Source organism: Tenrec ecaudatus, chromosome 4, assembly GCF_050624435.1.
Source record: "Tenrec ecaudatus isolate mTenEca1 chromosome 4, mTenEca1.hap1, whole genome shotgun sequence".
NCBI classification, from domain to species: domain Eukaryota; kingdom Metazoa; phylum Chordata; class Mammalia; order Afrosoricida; family Tenrecidae; genus Tenrec; species Tenrec ecaudatus.
In genome coordinates, this window is record NC_134533.1 from 117,572,517 (window position 1) to 117,592,764 (window position 20,248).

Below are 20,248 nucleotides of genomic sequence, written 5' to 3' on the forward strand. Positions count from 1 at the left end.
CCCATAACCATTACTAATGTTTGTTTTCTAAACATTTGTTTATTTTATATAAGTCGGTATGCATGCTGTTGTCCTGGTTAGGGGATGCCAAGTTAGTTCTGGCTCATGGCGACTACACGCACAACAAAACAGAGCCCCACCCAGTCCTGCAGCACCGCCACAATGGTTGATGTTGAGCCCATGGTCGACAGCCACTGTGTCGGTCCACCTGGGCCTGGGCCTCTCTTTCCTTGAATGCTCCCATACTCCACCAATTATGATATTCTTTCCAGCGACTGGTCCCTCCTGTAACGTGTCCAAAGTCAACCTCTCGCCATCCTTGCTTCTAAGGAATATTGTAGCTGCACTTCTTTCAAGAACCACTTGTTTGTTCTTTTGGTAGTTCGTGGCAATTTCAAGATTCTTCACCATTGCCGCAACTCAAATGCATTGATTCTTCTCCAATCTTCTTTATTCAATGTCCAACTTTTACATGTATGTGAACAAGATATGCAAAAATACCTGACTTGTAAGGTGAGTCAGCCACCTCTTACTCCTCAAAGTAACACCCTTGCTTTCCAACACTCGAAAGCAGTCTTGTGCAGCAGATTCACTTGATGTAATCTGTTATTTGATCTCTTGACTGCTGCTTCCAGGAGTATTTATTGTAGATCCAAGCAAAGATGAAATCCTTGACAACTCCGGGAGGGGTGGAGGAGGGAGGGGAAAAATGAGGAGCTCAAGTAGAAAGCAAATGTTTTGAGAATGATGATGGCAACAAGTGTACAAATGTGCTTGACACAATGGATGGATGGATGGATGGATGGATGGATGGATGGATGGATTGTGATAAGAGTTGTACGAGCCCCCAACAAAATGATTAACAAAAAACCTTTGACAACTCCATCTTTTCATTTATCGTTGGTCCAATTGTGAGGGTTTTGGTCTTCTTTTCATTGAGTTGTAACCCACAAAGAAGGCTGTAATCCTTGATCTTCATCAGCAAGTGCTTCAAGCCCTCACCTTCAGCAAGCAAGGTTGTGTCATCTGCATATTGCGGGTTGTTAATAAGCCGTCCTCCCTTCCTGATGCTGCACCCTTCTTTATGTAATCCAGCATCTCTGATGACGTGCTCAGCACAGATTGAACAAGTCTGGTGTGAGAATACGACCCTGATGTACACCTTTCCTGATTTTTAAACTACGTAGGACTCTCTTCTTGCGTTTGTACAGCTGCCTCTTGATCCATGCCCAAGTTCTGCACAGCACACTGAAGCATTCTGGAATCCTCATTCTTCTCGAGGTTCTCCGTAGTTTGTTACGGTTCCACAGTCGAATGCCTTTGCACAGCCAACAAAACATAAGCAAACATCTTTCTGGTATTTCCTGCTTTTAGTCAAGATATATCTCACATCAGCCATGGTATTCATTGTTTCACATCTCCTCTGAAATCAGCTTACATTTCTGGCAGCTCCCTGTCCCATGTATTTCTACAACTTTTGTTGGGTGATTATCAGCAAAATTCTACTTGGATGTGACGTTAAAGATATTGTTCTATAATTTCCACATTTTATTTGGAAAGGGTACAAATACAGATCTTTCTAGCCAGGTGGCCAAGAGACTGTCTTCTAAATTTCTTGGCATAGATGAGTGAGTGCTTCCAGTGCTTCATCAGCATGGTGGAATATTGAAATTGATATTTCATCAGTTTCTAGAGTCTTCAGTGCAGCTTGGACTTAGTCTTTCATTGGTTAATTATCTGATGCTACTTCTTGATATCAACTAATTCCTTTTGGAACAGTGACTGCGTCTTCTTCCCATCTTCTTTCTTTTCTTTTCTTTTTTGACATTTAAAAAGAAAACACTTTTATTGACAGTTAGGGGTCACAGGACAGTTTTACAGGACAACAGATATAAAAGTCCCAAGACAACGGAGTGTACAATGCGACAGGTTAATACTCTTCACCCTCATCCTCTCCATCTGCACTATCAGCTCCCACCTCCTCATAGTCCTTCTCCAGGGCAGCCATGTCCTCCCGGGCCTCAGAGAACTCTCCTTCCTCCATCCCCTCACCCACGTACCAGTGGACAAAGGCACGCTTGGCGTACATCAGGTCAAACTTGTGGTCCAGGCGAGCCCAGGCCTCAGCAACGGCTGTGGTGTTGCTCAACATGCACACAGCTCGCTGCACCTTGGCCAGGTCTCCACCAGGGACCACAGTGGGAGGCTGATAATTAATGCCAACCTTGAAGCCAGTGGGACACCAATCTACAAACTGGATGCTGCGCTTGGTCTTGATGGTGGCAATGGCAGCATTGACATCTTTGGGAACCACGTCACCACGGTACAACAGGCAGCAGGCCATGTATTTCCCATGGCGGGGGTCACATTTCACCATCTGGTTAGCTGGCTCAAAGCAAGCATTGGTGATCTCTGCTACAGTAAGCTGTTCATGGTAAGCTTTCTCAGCAGAGATGACAGGGGCGTATGTGGCCAGAGGGAAGTGGATGCGGGGGTAGGGCACCAGGTTAGTCTGGAATTCTGTCAGATCTACATTCAGGGCACCATCAAATCTGAGGGAAGCAGTGATGGAGGACACGATCTGGCTAATCAGGCGGTTAAGGTTGGTGTAGGTTGGGCGCTCGATATCGAGGTTCCTGCGACAGATGTCGTAGATGGCTTCATTGTCTACCATGAAGGCACAATCTGAGTGCTCCAGGGTGGTGTGGGTGGTGAGAATGGAGTTGTAGGGCTCAACTACAGCTGTGGGCACCTGGGGGGCAGGGTAGATGGAGAACTCCAACTTGGACTTTTTGCCATAATCAACTGAGAGGCGCTCCATCAGCAGGGATGTGAACCCGGAACCGGTGCCCCCACCGAAGCTGTGGAAAACCAAGAAGCCCTGGAGGCCTGTGCACTGGTCAGCCAGCTTGCGGATTCTGTCCAGGACCAGGTCGATGATCTCCTTGCCGATGGTGTAGTGCCCACGGGCATAGTTGTTGGCAGCATCCTCCTTGCCCGTGATGAGCTGCTCAGGGTGGAAGAGCTGGCGGTAGGTGCCAGTGCGAACTTCATCAATGACTGTAGGCTCCAGGTCTACGAACACTGCCCTGGGCACATGCTTGCCCGCGCCCGTCTCACTGAAGAAGGTGTTGAAGGAGTCATCTCCTCCCCCAATGGTCTTGTCACTGGGCATCTGGCCATCGGGTTGGATGCCGTGTTCCAGACAGTAGAGCTCCCAGCAGGCATTGCCGATCTGGACACCGGCCTGGCCGACGTGGATGGAGATGCACTCACGCATGCTGGGGCTCGTACGGCTTCGTGGGGCGAGAGGAGAAGAAAGGACGACGACAGGAGCCTCCCGCTGACAGACTACCAAGGAGCCCGGGGGAGAAGTCCCCATCTTCTTTTGATGCATCCTTCATCATTCAATATTTTGCCCATAGAATCTTTCAGTATTGAAATTTGAGCCTGGATTTTTTTCTTTAGTTCTTTCAGTTTAAGATACACTGACCATCTTCTTCCTTTTTGGCCTTCTCGCCCTAGGTCTTGGCACATTCATTTCACTATAATATTTGACTTTGCCTTCTTGAGCTGCTCCTGGAAATTTCTGTTCAGCTCTTTAATATCATTTCTTCCATGTGCTTCAGCTACTCTGAAATTAAAAGCAAGAGTCTCAGAGTCTCTTCTGACATCCACTTTGATCTTTTTTAAAAAAAATCATCCCATAGTTTAAACGCCTCAAGTAGAATTATACAATTGCTAGCACCATCTGTTTCCAGATATTCTTTTTCTACATGGACGCCTTGACATCGTCTTCCTTTTACCCCCCACCACTCTTGAGCCCCCTCCCCCACAAAACCCTCATTCTATTTGCTGTCCCTATAGTTTCATCAATCCTGGGGTTCAAATACTGAAAAACGGAAAAACGTAACACAACGTCAAAAGGGTAACTTCCAATGACATGAAACCTCTGAGATACACCTTAATATGAACAAAAAACAATGACACTACAAACCAAAAATACAGAAAATTTTGGAAACCAGACTGGGTCCAGCCTGCATCACAGGGGGGAATCTACTGACAAAGTTTTAACTGTTCAGATTGGTCAGATTGATGCCTTTGATTTTCTATACTCAGCTCTCCCAAGCACTGTTTAGTGACCCCTTTCCTCCCGTCCCTCAATTTTAAATAGGGGGAGTTCTCCAGAAGCTGATTTCCTAGATTTTTTTTATTATTAAAAGATCGTTTCATTAGGGGGCTCCTATAACAATCCATACATCAACTGTGTCAAGCATGTTTATACAGATGTTGCCATCATCATTTTGTAAACATTTACTTTCTATTGAGCCCTTAGTATCAGATCCTCTCTCTGTCCCCCATGACCTCTTGATAAATTACAAATTATTATTATTTTCATATATTACACTGACCACTGTTTCCCTTTCCCCATGGTTTCTGTTGTTTGTCCCCCTGGGTGTGTGTGTGTGTGTGTGTGTGTGTGTGTGTTATGTGTTGATCAGTTTCCTCTTCCTCCCTCCTCTTCACACCTTTCCCCTACCCTCCTTGTGCTAGTCTGGGTACATTAGAGAAACAAATCCTCAGAAACTCGCTTAACCTTTTCTATAAAGGTTAAGTGTGCATCAAGAAAACATCCCAACCCAGTGCTGCCCAAGCCCATAAGTCCAACATTAACCTATATGTCCAACACCAAGCCACAAAATCCTCCTCCATCTCACAAAACAAACACAATGATGCCAACTGCAGGAGGAAAGCCAAGTCATTGAATGTATAAGCATCTCAGCGCTGGCAGGGGTCTCCACACGGCTGCTCCGGCACCCAGAGCTGCATCAGGATAAGTCCGTGTGGCTTCTCAGGGAGGTCTTGCAGGAAGTGAGCCTTGCCAGCTGAAGCAGGGAACTGGCTCAGATAGCTGCACCCTGGTCCAACCATCACAAAGTAAGCGACCAGAGAACTCAAAAAGTGAGGCTCACTGAGTCATTTATCCCTCTGCCTTTCAATTAACCCCACATGTGTTTATTGACCAATTATTATTGGCACAATAAACTAACTACCTCACTCCTGGTATCGCTGCTCCCACTCCTTTTTTTAGATTCCAAGTGTCATAAATTCTTATCTTCTGTTTGTACCTGTGCACATGCTCCAGTCTAGCCCGCAGTAAGAGGCAGGACTGGGGTCATGTTAGCTGGGGGTGAGGAAGCCTCAAGGAACCAGAAGAATATTGTGTGTTTCATCGGTGCTATACTGTGCCCTGGTTGACTCATCTCTTCCTTGTGACCCTTGTCTACAGATGGATTTGGGGTCTCTGCTCCAAACCACCTCATTCTCAACAATATGTTTTTTGTTTGTTTGTTTGTTCTGGGTCTTCTGATGCCTGTTACCCGATCCCATTGACACCTCGTGATCACACAGACTATTGTGCTTCTTCCATGTGGGCTTGTTGTGTCTCTGCTAGATAGCTGTTTGTTTAGCTCCAAGCCTTGACCCCAGACACACTATCTTTTAATAGCCAGGCACTATCAGCTTTCTTCACATTTGCTTATGCATCCATTTGGTCTTCAGCAATTGTGTCGGGAGGGTGAGCATCACAGAATGTCAGGTTGTTAGAACAAAGTGTTCTTGCGTTGAGAGAGGACATGAGCAGAGGCCAGAAGTCTGTCCACTACCTCAGTGTATTGCTTGTGTTTATACCTCTATCCATAGCTTTGCTTCCTAGATCTTTCCTCTGTTTCCTTTTACCTTCGCCTGCCCCACCATCATGCTCACCCTTCTTCCGCCTCTTAGTAATTCCTGTTGCTCCATCACCCCCAGGATCTCTATGTTCTCCTCATTGTTGATTTTAATTCCCCAGTTGTTTCCCTGTTTATGGCGTTGTTTGCTCACCACTCCCTTCCACTGCCTCCTTCTCTCCTGATCTTTCTTCACTTTTTAACGACCGTTTGCTTTCTCCATGTATGATATGCTTGACCGCATCCCACAGCTCCTCAGGCTTTCTCTCATTCGTGTTGAAAGAGTCAAATCTGTTTTTGAAAATCAGGTGAGATAGACTCAAGCTTGTATTTTGGCTCCCATGAACTTCTTTTCATTTTCTTCTGCTTCATTTTGCACTTGCATGTGAGCAGTTGATGATCTGCTCCACAGCTCCACAGTCTTCACCTGGCCTGGTTTCAGCTGCTGATGCCGAGCTTCTTCATTGTCTCATCCCAAAGATGTAGTCAGTTTGGTTTCTGTGTATTCCATCTTGACAATCCCATGTGTATCATTGAAAAAAGGGCAATTGTAAATAAGTCAGTCTTGCAAAATTCTATCATGAGATCTCCATCTTTGTTTCTATCACAAAGGCCATATTTCCAACCACTGTTCCTGTCTCTTTGTTTCCAATTTTTGCATTCCAATTTCCAATAATTATCAATGGATCTTGATTGCGTATTTGATTGTTTTAAAATTAAACACATTGGCAAGATTCTTCAATTTATTCATCATTAGATTTAGTGGCTGGTGCATAAATTTGAATAACAGTTTTATGGACTGGATGTCCTTTTTTTTTACATTTTATTAGGGGCTCATACAACTCTTATCACAATCCATACATATACATACATCAATTGTATAAAGCACATCCGTACATTCTTTGCCCTAATCATTTTCAAAGCATTTGCTCTCCACTCAAGCCCTCTGCATCAGGTCCTCTTCCCCCACCCTCCCTCATAAGCCCTTGATAATTTATAGATTGCTATTTTGTTATATCTTGCCCTATCCGGAGTCATCTCCCTTCCCCCACTTCTCTGCCATCCATCTCCCAGGAAGGAGGTCACATGTGGATCCTTGTAATCAGTTCCCCCTTTCCAACCCACTCACCCTCCACTCTCCCAGCATCACCCCTCACACCCCTGGTCCTGAAGGTATCGTCCACCCTGAATTCCCTGTGCCTCCAGCTCCCATATGCACCAGTGTACAACCTCTGCCCTATCCAGTCCTGCAAGGTAGAATTCGGATCATGATAGTTGGTGGGAGGAAGCATTCAGATCTGGGGGAAAGCTGTGTTCTTCATCGGTACTACATCGCACCCTGACTGACTCATCTCCTCTCCTAAACCCCTCTGTGAGGGGATCTCCAGTGGCCGACAAATGGGCTTTGGGTCTCCACTCTGCACTTCCCCCTTCATTCACTATGGTATATATATATATATTTTTTGCATGATTCCTTATACCTGGTCCCTTTGGCACCTCATGATCGCACAGGCTGGTGTGCTTCTTCCATGTGGGCTTTATTGCTTCTGAGCTAGATGGCCGCTTGTTCACCTTCAAGCCTTTAACACCCCAGACACTCTCTTTTGATAGCCAAGCACCATCAGCTTTCTTCGCCACATTTGCTTATGTACCCGTTTGTCTTCGGCGATGGTATCATGGAGGTGTGCAGCCAATGATATGATTTTTTGTTCTTTGATGCCTGATAATTGATCCCTTCGGGACCAGTGATCACACAGGCTGGTGTGTTCTTCCATGTGGGCTTTGTTGCTTCTGAGCTAGATGGCCGCTTGTTTATCTTCAAGCCTTTAAGACCCCAGTCACTATCTCTTTTGATAGCCAGGCACCATCAGCTTTCTTCACCACATTTACTTGTTCACACGCTTTGGCTTCAGCAGTTGTGTCGGGAGGGTGAGCATCGTAGAGTGCCAATTTAAGGATTGGATGTCCTTGTATGTGAATAGATATTATCTTATCACAGACAACGCTGTACTTCAAGATAGATCTTGAAATGTCCTTTTTGAAGATGAATGCAAGGCCACTCCTCTTAAATCCATTTTTCCTGGCATAGTAAACCATATAATTTTCTGACTCAAAATGACAACTACCAGGCCATTTCAGCTTACTAACCCATAAGATATTATGATCCATTTCATTTTTGACAACGTCAAATTTTCTTAGATTCATACTTCGTACATCCCAAGGTCCAATTGTTAATTGATGTTTACAGCTGATTCTTCTCATTTTAAGTCATGCCCCATTAGCAAATGAAGGTCCCAAAGACATTGCTCCATCCATGTCATTTTGGTCAACATTACTTTGAGAAGGCAGCTCTTTTTCAAACCTGTTTTGAGAGCCTTCTGACCTGAGGGGTTTGTCATCTGGCACTATGTCGAGCAGTATTCTGCTGCCGTTCATGAGGTTTTCAATGGGTAATTTCTCTGAAGTGGACAGCCTATTCCGTGTTTGAAGTCTGTTCTTCGTCTGGAAGCTCCACTGAAAGCCGTTCACTTTGGGTGACCCTGCTGGTTCTGAAAATACCAGTGACATAGCCTCCAGCAACACAGCAACACATCAACATAGTAACACAGCAACACACAAGCCACCACAGTACAGCAAATGGACAGGCAAGTGGCAGAATATATACGCAAGAACTTGGAAAAGTGGAATTGAATGATAAAAGCAATTGAAATTTCTTCATGATCTCTTTTGAAGTCCTCTTGCACAGTCTTTGCCCTTTTTGACCGACTTAGTTCATTCACTGAGTTTTCAAGTTTCATCTATGCTGTGGCATGCTTTGGAACTCAGTTCCTGTTTATGCTTTGTTGGACTCCATTGTGTGTATATGCTACACTTTGTTTATTCCTTCAGGGACATTTAGGTGTTCCCATCGTTTGGCTGGTGTGGAAAGTGTCGCAACGAATATTGATGTACAAGTTTCTGTTTGCTTTCCTACCTTTATTTCTTCTGGGTGTATACCCAGGATTGGGATTGTTTGTGATTTTATATCCAACTGTTACACAGTGCTTAAAGCACTTTGCATTTCCACTCGTCATGGATGAAGAGTCTAGTGTCTCCACAACCTCCCCAACAGTTCTTTCCTTTCCTTTCTTTTTGTTTAAAGAACTCATTATCTATGAATAGACATGGAAAAAGCATGCCAACATCCAACACGCATTCCTGCTTAAGACACTTAAGAAGATAGGAATAGAAGGAAAATTCCTCAACATCATACAAGCCATATATGAAAAACCAACAGCTAATGTGGTAGTTAATGGAGAAAAGACTAACACAATTCCACTGAAAATGGGGACCAGACAAGGATGCTCCTTGTCCCCAGTCCTATTTAACATCGTACTGGAGGTCCTAACTAACAACATGAGACAAAGGAAAGATATTAAAGGTATTCAGCTGTGGAAGGAAGAGGCCAAATTATTATTATTCACAGATGATATGATTCTATATACTGAAGATCCCTTAAACTCCACAAGTAGAGTGTTGGAAACAATAGAGGAATATGGCAGAGTGGCAAGATACAAAATCAACAAACAGAAGTCTATTGGACTGCTCTACACATCAGACAAGACCACAGAAGAGACGATTAAAAAGGTAGTACCCTTTACAATTGCCAAGCACAAATTGAAATACCTAGGGATACATCTGACTAAAAAACAAAAGATTTGTATGACGAAAATTATAAAACACTACTTCAAGAAATCAAGAGTGGCCCCAACAAAAGGAAGAATATCCCATGCTCGTGGATTGGCAGACTGAATATAGTAAAGATGTGAGTTCTGCCCAAGGCACTATATAAGTTCAATGCTATCCCGATACAAATACCACCATCCTTCTTCAAAGAATTGGAAAAACAGATTACCAACTTCATATGGAGAGAGAAGAAGCCCGGAATTAGCAGAGAACTCCTCAAGAAGAAGGACAAAGTGGGAGGGCTTGCTCTACCTTATTTTAGCACGTCCTACACGGCCACAGTAGTCAAAACAGTGTGGTACTGGCATAATGACAGATATTCAGACCAATGGAAAAGAGCTGAAAACCCAGAAATAAAAACATCAGCATACAGGCAACTGATCTTTGATAAGGGCCCCAAAAAATATTAAATAGAAAGCAGATGCCATCTTCAATAAATGGTGCTGGAAAAATGGATATCTACCTGCAGAAAAATGAATCAAGACCCTTACCTCACTCCATGCATAAGAATACACTCAAGGTGGGTCACTGACCTTGAGATAAAACCCCAAACAATTAGGGCCATCAATGAGAGAATTGGGACATATCTGAGAACCTTGGCACAGGGATTACATAGGCTACAAGAAATAGGGAAGGATACAAATACAGAGGAGTCACCAATAGACAAGTGGGATATACTGAAGATAAGACACCTGTGTACATCAAAAGAATTCACCAAAAGAGTAATAAGAGTATCCACCGACTGGGAAAACATCTTTAGCAATGACACATCAGACAAAGGCCTTATTAATAAAAATCTACAATACTTTGCAAGCTTTCAACAAGAGAAAAACTAATTGCCCGCTGAGGAGGTGGGCAAAGGACCTGAACAGAAGTTTCACAGAGTCTGAAATCCGAATGGCCAACAAACATATGAGAAAATGTTCCCGATCATTAGCCATAAGAGAAATGCAAATCAAAACAACTATGAGATACCACTCAACACCGTCAAAGATAGCCCAATTCAAAGAACCAGAAAGCAACAAGTGTTGGAGGGGCTGTGGTGAGATAGGAACTCTTATCCACTGCTGGTGGATAAGCTGTCGGTGCCCGGCTATTAAAAGATATAGCATCTGGGGTCTTAAAGGCTCAAAGATAAACAAGTGGCCATCTAGCTCGGAGCAACAAAGTCCACATGGAAGAATCACACCAGCCTGTGTGACCATGAGCTGTCGAAGGGATCAGGTATCAAGCATCAAGGAACAAAAATGATATTGAAAATGTGGGTGAGTGCAGAGTGGAGACTCAAAGCCTATTGGCAGCCAACTGGATACCCCTTACTGAAGGGTTGTGGGGAGGAAATGAGCCAGTCAGGGTGCAGGGTAGCAACGATGAAACATATAACTTTCCTCTAGTTCTTAAATGCTTCCTCCTCCCCACTATCATGATCCCAATTCTACCTTACAAATCTGGCTAGACCTGAGGATGTACATTGGTACAGATAGCAACTGGAAACACAGGGAATCCAGGACAGATGACTCCTTCAGGACCAGTGGTGAGAGCGGTGATGCCTGCAGGGTGGAGAGAATGTGGGATAGAAAGGGGGAACTGATTACAAGAATCTACGTATAGCGTCCTCCCTGGGGGAGGGACAGCAGAGAAGAAGGCCGGGGAGACATCGGACAGTGTAACATATGACAAAATAATAATAATTTATGAATGATGAAGGGTTCATGAGGTAGTGGGGAGTGGGGAGGAAGGAGGAAAATGAGCAGCAGATAGTAAGGGCTCAAGTAGAAGGCGAATGTTTTGAGAATGATGATGGCAACAAATGTACATATGTGCTTGACACAGTGGATGTATGTATGGATTGTGATAAGAATTGTAGGAGCCCCCAATAAAATGATTTTTTTTAATTCCAAAAAAATAAAATAAAGAACTCATTATCATTGTAATGGTGGTGAGGTGCTACAACAGTGTATTTTTAAGCTGTTGTTATTTTATAATGTTTAAAATTTTATTGTTGTTTTTGTTGAGACTATGCACAGCAAAGCCTACACCAAATCAACCATGTCTGTTTATACAATTCAGTCACATTGATTACATTCTCACTGTCCTTGTCTGAGCTGTTTCTCCCTCCATTAAAATACTCACTGCTCCTTAAAGGTGCTTCAAGTTGATGCTGTCACTGTGATCTAGTGTAGTTAGATCTTAACAGGGACAGGTTTGCTTCAAGGTTACTTCAGAGCAGTAGCTTCATGGGTCCAGCCAGCCAGCAGCTTTGTCTCCAGAAAGCTTTGATTCTATGAGAATTTGAAGTGTCATTCTGCATTTTCCCTCCCACCCACCCTCATTTTTTATCAGGATTCTCCTATAGAACCTCTGATCACATTGGCCTGTAATGGTAACTGGACACTAACCACCAACACCACTCAGTTCTTCTGGTCTCAAGGCAAAGAGGGAATTAGCCACACCTCCACTTTCTCTCCCTCCTCCTCCTCCTTCCTTTGTTGCTCTAGGTGAGTAAACCCATGTAAACCACACCTACTGTCATCAAGTTAATTCTGACTCACAGTAGCATCGATCAACTCTATGCAGTTTCTGAGGCTGTGTATCTTTACTGGAGCAGACAGCCTCATCTTTTTCTCACAGAGCGGCTGGTGGGTTTGAACCATGGGTCTAGTGGTTAGCAGTCTAACACCTGACAGCACCGCCAGACCAATTATTGTGCCTTTAGATGACCACTTGCAAGCTCTTAGGATTCCAACACTACTTAACGAACTAAGAGGCACGCCAAACTAGCCGAGCTCACCGCTGTCATTCGTTTCCGACTCACAGGGACTCTATAGGACAGGGTAGAGTTGTCCCTCTGTGTTTCTGAGGCTGGACATCTTCCCTTGAGCGGAAAGTCTAATTTTTCTCCCATGGTGTTAGCTAATGGCTTGGAGTTGCTGACCTTGTGGTTAGCAGTCCCACACGTAATTCAACCTCTATGACACCTGCGTTTCAAGGAGGTGGACCATCAGCACGAAACATTACTACGTCATTTAACTGGGATGCCCCAGGAAACCATGACCTTAAAACCCCCAAGCTAAGGGACCATAGCAACCTTATAAGCTTGTTTTTTGTCATTGTTGTATCTTTTTTTCTCCCTCCCCGTATGTATTATTGTATCTATTCACCAAACCAAACAAAATAAAAACCAAAAAATCCTCCCTGCTATAGAGTTTACTCTGACCCACAGCAGCCCCTATAGGACAGAGTACAGCTTCCCCTTAGGTTTTTGAGACTGTAGCTCTTTATGGGAGTAGAAAGCTTCTTCTTTCTCCCACAGAGAAGCTGGTGGTTTTGAACCACTGACCTTTCTGTTAGTAGTCCAATGCTAAGGGCTACGCCACCAGGGCTCCATCTATCATGCAACTCTGGTCCATTCAGTTCCATACAGTTTATTGACAGCATTCAGAGCAATTTAGATTGCATCTCCCTGATGGCTAATGATGCTGAGCATCTTTTCACCCACTTGTTTGTCGGCCACTTGAATGTCGTCTTTGGTAAACTGCTCACCTCAGCAATTCCCTTTCAAGAGTTACACTGCAGTTGAAGAGAAGGGAAAGTTTGACTAAAAGCAAACAAACTCTGTTGTTCCAAATGATTTGCTTTGCATCTGTTACTTCTGTAAAAACTAAAAATAGCTTTAAAAAAAAACAACTCTTAATGGGTCTTCTACCAACGAATGCCTCCTTCTCTCTTGTTTTACAGCGAAGCTTCTTAAAAGAGTTGCCTCCACTTTCTCCTGCTTGCCTTCCCCACTTCCTCTTTAACCAAGTACAGCTGGACGGCTGATCTCACCATTCCCCTGCCAGGGCTCTAGCCAAGGGGGCCGGTGACCTCCCTATGGCTGCAGGGGACACTCTTCCATCTTTTGGACTTGTTTGTAGCCCTCTGTTTGAGACTCTCCTTTGGTCGTCCTTGGCTCTTCCATGGACTGCCAATCGCATAGGCCTGAACGTCTCCCCATGCTGTCGCTGGCCCATTCCCCTTTGTGCTGCTTCCCTGCACGGTCTCATTCACACAATTCAGTAGTTCAATCGCATCAAGAAGAGCTGTACTACTTTTGTTAAAACACTTTTATTAGCACTTCACACGTCGTAGCATTCAATGATTCAATCATATCATGAAGAGTGGTACAGTCATCGCCACATGCAATTTGAGAATACGTTCTTCTTCCTTGGACTCATTGTTATTCGTGTAATTATTTTTTCTAATTATGGCAAAAATCTGCACAACAAAGCATTGACCAATTCCACAACTTCTACATGTATAATTTGGTGCCATTGATTATACGCTTCATGTTGTACAACCATTATTGATATCCCTCTCCAAATTATCCCACCACCATTAACATAAATGCAGGGCCCCCATGAGTTGCACAATCTTCACCACAACTACTTTTTGAACATTTAAAACATTCGTGTACTCATCATTATTGGCTCACCATTTCCCCCAACCTCTTACCATACCCCCAAGGGACCATTAATCTAGTTACTGTCACTATAGATTTACCTATCCTGGATTTCAGATACAGAAAAAGGTTAAAAAGCAAACAAAAAATTAATAAGAATTAAAAAGTAATATAAGTAAAAACCTCAATTGAAAAGAAAGCAGGAAATTTAAAAAAAATTTAATGGATCATAAGGAATATCAAATGCTAGGGTGCTAAAGTTTAACCTAACTGCATCTGTGATGATCCCCTTTCAGAGCCTTCTACTTGTCCACAAGGTTATTCATACAGTCAGAGGGGATCCGCCAGGGGCTAACCCACATGTATTTTCCCCTTCACTTAATAAAATACAAAACAAAACTGAAACAGCTTTAAAATGGGTCTGCCAAGGCAAGGGGTGTTGTTTATATCTCCACACGGAAAGAGGGACCAGATTTCAACCAGGTGCTCCAAGACATGAATGCAACATACCAGCATGAAGCAGGGAACCAATAAAGAGGTCTGAGGGGCCAGCCCAAAACCCAACTAGATGGACAGCCCTCCAGCCCCCAAGTCCCCACAGCAGAAGATTCACTTCAGAGGACAGCATCAAAGCCACAGCTCAGGGAGAGGGACACATCTGATCAGAGCACACAGGAGCAAATGAAGGGGGAGGAAGAGAGAGTGGAGCACATACTGGCCCACCAAGCCTTGAGGACGATATTCCTTTTCAAAGCAGTCAATGCACAATGAGGACCATAGGGTTGGCCTCACTAAGAGACACATCCTTCACTGACCCATAGTGCTATGGGGCCAACACTGGAGACACAATGCAGCAATTGTGCCTGATCTGACCCCACCACACTGAAGTGAAACACTAAGGGTGTGCAACACAACAGCAAGGGGAACAGAGCAACAAGGTCATGAGGGAATACCGAAAATAGACTTCAGGACCAGGGCATGGCACCCCATCAGACTCGACCAGAAAACATTTCTAAAGGTCAACAAGCAGACCTTGAGCTATTTACAGACTTTTCTTTTTTCTCATTGGTTTTTATTGTTGTTTTGTTTTGTTTTCTTGCTTTGTTTTGCTCTGTCTTGTTTTTTGTGCATATTATTATCTCTGCATGTCTAGCTAGATAAGATATAGGCGGGATAAACAATCTGGAGGAGAAAACAACAAACGGATTGTTGGGGGTGGGGATGGCATGGGAGAGGGGAAGATGGGAGAAAGGAAGTGGTGTTAACAAACCCAGGGACAAGGGAACAACAAGTGATACAAAATCGAGGGCAAGGAGGGTGTTGGAGGCCTGGTAGCATTGATCAAGGGCAATGTAACTGAGAGGAATTACTGAAACCCAAGTGAAGGCTGAACATGATAGTGGGATAAGAAGAAAGAACTAGAAGGCATTTATAGAGGTCTAAATACAGGCATGTACATATGTAAATATATTTATATATGACCATGGGGAAATAGATTTATGTGCATATATTTATAGGTCTAGTATTAAGGTAGCAGATGGACATTGGGCCTCCACTCAAGTACTCCCTCAATGCAAGAACACTTTGTTCTATTAAACTGGCATTCCATGATGCTCACCTTCCTGACACGATCACTGAAGACAAAGCCCATGCATAAGCAAATGTAATGAAGAAAGTTGATGGTGCCCGGCTATCAAAAGATATCAAAAGCATCTGGGGTCTTGAAGTCTTGAAGATAAACACGTGGCCATTTAGTTGAGAAGAAACAAAGCCCACCTGGAAGAAGCACACCAGCCTGTGTGATCACAAGGTATTGATGGGATCAGGTATCAGGCATCAAAATCCAGAACAAAAAATCATATCATTGTGAATGAGGGGGAGTGTGGAGTGGAGACCTAAGCCCATCTGTAGGCAACTGGACATCCCCTTACAGAAGGGTTGAAGGGAGATGAGCCAGTCAGGGTGCAGTATAGCACCAATGAAACATACAACTTTCCTCTAGTTCTTTAATGCTCCCCCCCCCAATATCATGATACCAATTCTACCTTACAAATCTGGCTAGACCAGAGCATGTACACTGCTACAGATAAGAACTGGAAACACAAGGAATCCAGGACAGATTAACCCCTCAGGACCAATAATGAGAGTAGCAAGACCAGGAGGGGAAGGGAAAGGTGGGGGAAGAGAAAGGGAACCGATCACAATGATCTACATATAACCCTCTCCCTGGGGGATGGACAACAGAAAAGTGGGTGAAGGGAGACATCAGTCAGTGTAAGACATGAAAAAATAATAATTTATAAACTATCAAGGGTTCATGAGGGAGAGGAGTGGGTGAAATAAGGAGCTGATACCAAGGGCTCAAGTAGAAAGAAAATGTTTTGAGAATGATGATGGCAACAAATGTACAAATGTGCTTGACACAATGGATGGATGGATGGATGGATGGATTGTGAGAAGAGCTGTATGAGCCCCAATAAAATGATTTTTTAAAATGGGCCTAAAGGGACATGAAATGACAAGATATTCCATTTTAGCCTAACGACATCTGCCATAATCGACTTACAATGTCCTCTGTCTGATAACAGGGTTATTCAACCCCTGCACTATGATGGGGGAATCACCTCTGATTTTAACTACCAACTCTGTGCTTCTGAGGCTCAAATCCCCCCTTTTAGCCAAGACCTTTACTCCTGAACTCCAGACCAAGATACCCCTACTTGCTGTGCGTCCTGGTGGTATCACGGGCTATGCCTCTCTTGCCAAACCAAAATCAAACTCACTGCCATTGATTCCAACATCTAATCAACCCTATGGGAGAGCGTAGAACTTACCCTTTTGGTTCCTGAGACTTAACTCTTACGGACAGCCTCACCTTTCTCCCAGAGAGCAACGGGTGGATTCTAACTGCTGGCCTTGGGGATAACCGCTCAAAGAGTAGCCTACTCTTCCTCCAGACCAATGGTTCTTAACCCTTTCATACAGGTCCTCAGGTTATGGTGACCCCAAACCATAAAACTATTTTCGTTGCAACTTCATCACTGTACTTTTGCTACTGTTATGAATCAGGTGACCTCTGTGAAAGGGTCGCTCGACCCCCAAAGGGGTGGCTACCCACAGATTGAGAACCACTGCTCCAGGGCATCTCAAATCCAACTGTTCCCAAACACACCTTTTTGTTCTCTTTCCCTTAGTTGGTGTCATCAGCCCGATTGGACCAAGCTAGCAACCCAAGAAAACCTTCTCTTCTTCGCCCACCATGCCTAAATGAACACCAATACGCCTTCTGCTACTAAATATGTCTCGACTCTGTTCTTATCCCCACAGCTTAACCCCTAGCACTTGGACTGCTGGATATGCGAGCCCAACGCCCCAGAAACCCCCAGTGCTCTTTCTGCCTATAGTTGCAGCACCAGGCTGCCTTCTTACACCCTGCTGCCACTGGGAGGGTTCCCACACACTAACTCTATTGTGTCCGTTTCTGCATGAAGCCTTTCTGTTTTTTTCCCTATTTATAGCATAAAACCTAAACCCCTTAATATGATGTGTCCAGTCATCTGTTGACACTTTCCCCAGGTGATTTCTATTCAAACAACACAGAAATCCTCTCAACAAAACATCCCATCCTGCTTTGGGTTTCCATGAAAGCGTTATGCATTATCATTCAAACAATACAGAAATCCTCTCAATAAAACATCCCATCCTGCTTTGGGTTTTCATGAAAGCGTTGTGCATTATCACTTCTTTTTTTTTTTTTTTTTGTCTCTCTAGTTTAAAATACTACCTGGTACAAAGTTGGTGCTCGACAAATGCTTGTTATATGAATAACAGGCAAAAAATAAATAAATGGGAAAACACAGATATGAGCGGTTACGGACACCAATCGGCAAACAATTTCGCGGTTTCCAAGAAGAGAAGAGGGAAAGTGATTTGGTCGGTATGACCTTTCCTCAAGTAACCGGAGATGGAAATGTCCTAAGACCAGCAATACCTTCCGTCGGCATAGACTGAAAAGAGCCAAGGACCACAGCATGAACAGCCAGGTTCAACACAGCACTCTCCATACTAGCAAGAAGACGGACACCAGTTCAATGCCCGCCGGGGGAGGAACTTGAGTTCGTCGCACTGTGGGATCCCACAGAGTGTCGCAGAATAATGATGAACCTGATTTGGAGAACTTTGTGCTGAGGGAAGTCAGTCAATCACAAAAGGCCAAATATTGTAGGAGACCATTGCTACACAAGAGAAAAGCGAGACAAAGATTCCCGCACTAAAAGCAACAGATGAAGACGGTAGCCGAAGGTAGGAGGGGAAGGACAAGGAGAGGAAGCAGCGGGCTAGAGGGTGGACAGGGGCCCATTTGAGTGAAGGCGAAGCTAGCATTCTACTAGAGAAAGAAGCAGCAGCGAAGGATGCAGGCCAGGAACGCTACTGGGAGGTTTGTTAAGTGGTTTCAGCTGTTGAATACAGAAAATAATGTTCCGAAACGCAAACCTCCACCTAATTAACAATAAAAAGCTTAAAAAGCAACAAAAAAAAAATGCTTTTGTTCGTCCTCTTTCTTCAAGCTTTTACAAGGTGAAATATTAATTATTTTAATCATAATTAATCCTATTTTTCTCTCTTTGAAAAATATGAACTTGGCCACCAGTACAATTTTAAATAGACAATTGAGATGATTTAAAATAAATTATTTAAAACAACCCAGCACATACCACCGCCAAAGTAGTCCTCTGACAAAACAAGAGCTTTGTGTATGAACCCCTGGTTCAAGAGTACAGGTGGGGAAGGTCATTTATTCACAGACATTAATTGGCTGTTACAGAAACTGGTTGGCACAGAGGTTACAAAGATAAGAAATACCTGGCTCCCAACCTTAAAGAGCTCGTGACTAAAAACTCATTTACCCTTTTCCTTTGGGTAGGACTATATCTAATCCTTTACAGAAAGATGTCGTCTGTCCCTGCTAGACTCAGCATTTAAGTGGCTATACGTGATTCCTTTGGAGTTCAGAAGTGGAAACAGGGCATAGATTCAGGGCAGTAACAAAGGCAACCATTGCTTCCTTAACTAAAGGGTTCCTTTGTGGAAGGCTAATGTAGTTGGGAGTTCTGGCCTTTCCTTCTTTCCCCAGTAGGAAGCAGCAACCAAGGATTCTAAGTCGTTCTCTGTTCAGTGATGATCAAGCTTAAATGATTTAGCCCCCAATCTTTTCTTAGAGGACCTTTGGGATTACTGATTCAATGTGTCCATTTGGGGGCCCCGTGTGGGTAGAGAAAGGAAACTGCTGCCTGAGAAGACCAGCCTCACCAGAGGAAAGAAATTCCTGGGGAGAAAATATTTCTATCTGAGTGAGAAAGAGGATACTTAGACTATGTCACTCAATATTCTTAATTAGTCTATAAAGTTGCTATTAATATTTCTTGCTTTTTGGTGCATAAGTAAATGTGGTGAAGAAAGCTGATGGTACCCGGCTATCAAAAGATATAGTGTCTGGGGTCTTAAAGGCTTGAAGTTACCTTCAAAGCAACAAAGCATGCATGGAAGAAGAATACCAGCCTGTGTGATCTCAAGGTGTTGATGGGATCAGGTATCAGACATCAAAGAACAAAAGATCATATCATTGTGAATGAGGGGGAGTGCGGAGTGGAGACCCAAAGCCCATCTGCAGGCAACTGGACATCCCCTTACAGAAGGATTTCAGGGAGGAGATGAGCCAGTCAGGGTGCAGTATAGCACCAATGAAACATACAACTTTCTTCTAGTTCCTAAATGCTTCCTACCCTCACTATCATGATCCCAATTCTACCTTATAAATCTGGCTAGACAAGAGGATGTACACTGGTACATAGAAGAACTGGAAACACAGGGAATCCAGGACAGATGAACCCCTCAGGACCAATAATGAGAGTAGCGATACCAGGAGGGGAAGGGGAGGAAGGGTGGAAAGGTGGAAACGAACACAAGGATCTACATATAACTCCCTCCCTGTGGGACGGACAACAGAAAAGTGGGTGAAGGGAGACATTGGACAGTGTAAGACATGACAAAATAATAATAATTAGTAAATTATCAAGGGTTCATGAGGGAAAGGGGTGGGGGAGGGAGGGGAAAAAGGAGGAGCTGACATCAAGGGCTCAAGTAGAAAGAAAATGTTTTGAGAATGATGATGGCAACAAATATACAAATGTGCTTGACACAATGAATAGATGTATGGATTGTGATAAGGGTTGTATGAGCCCCCAATAAAATGATTTTTAAAAGAAAAAAAGATATTTAGAAAAGAAATAATTTTTAAAAAAGAAAAGAAATAATTAAAGCTACTGTATACAAACATTCCTGGGGCGAGGAC

The 20,248-nt window shown here is 43.7% G+C and overlaps 1 pseudogene; it reads right to left on the bottom strand.

Annotated features, from left to right (window-relative positions):
- Window positions 1–1,800: 1,800 nt before the first annotated feature.
- On the bottom strand, window positions 1,801–3,361 carry LOC142445117 (tubulin alpha-1C chain pseudogene; annotated as a pseudogene).
- Between the last annotated feature and the right edge of the window lie 16,887 nt (window positions 3,362–20,248).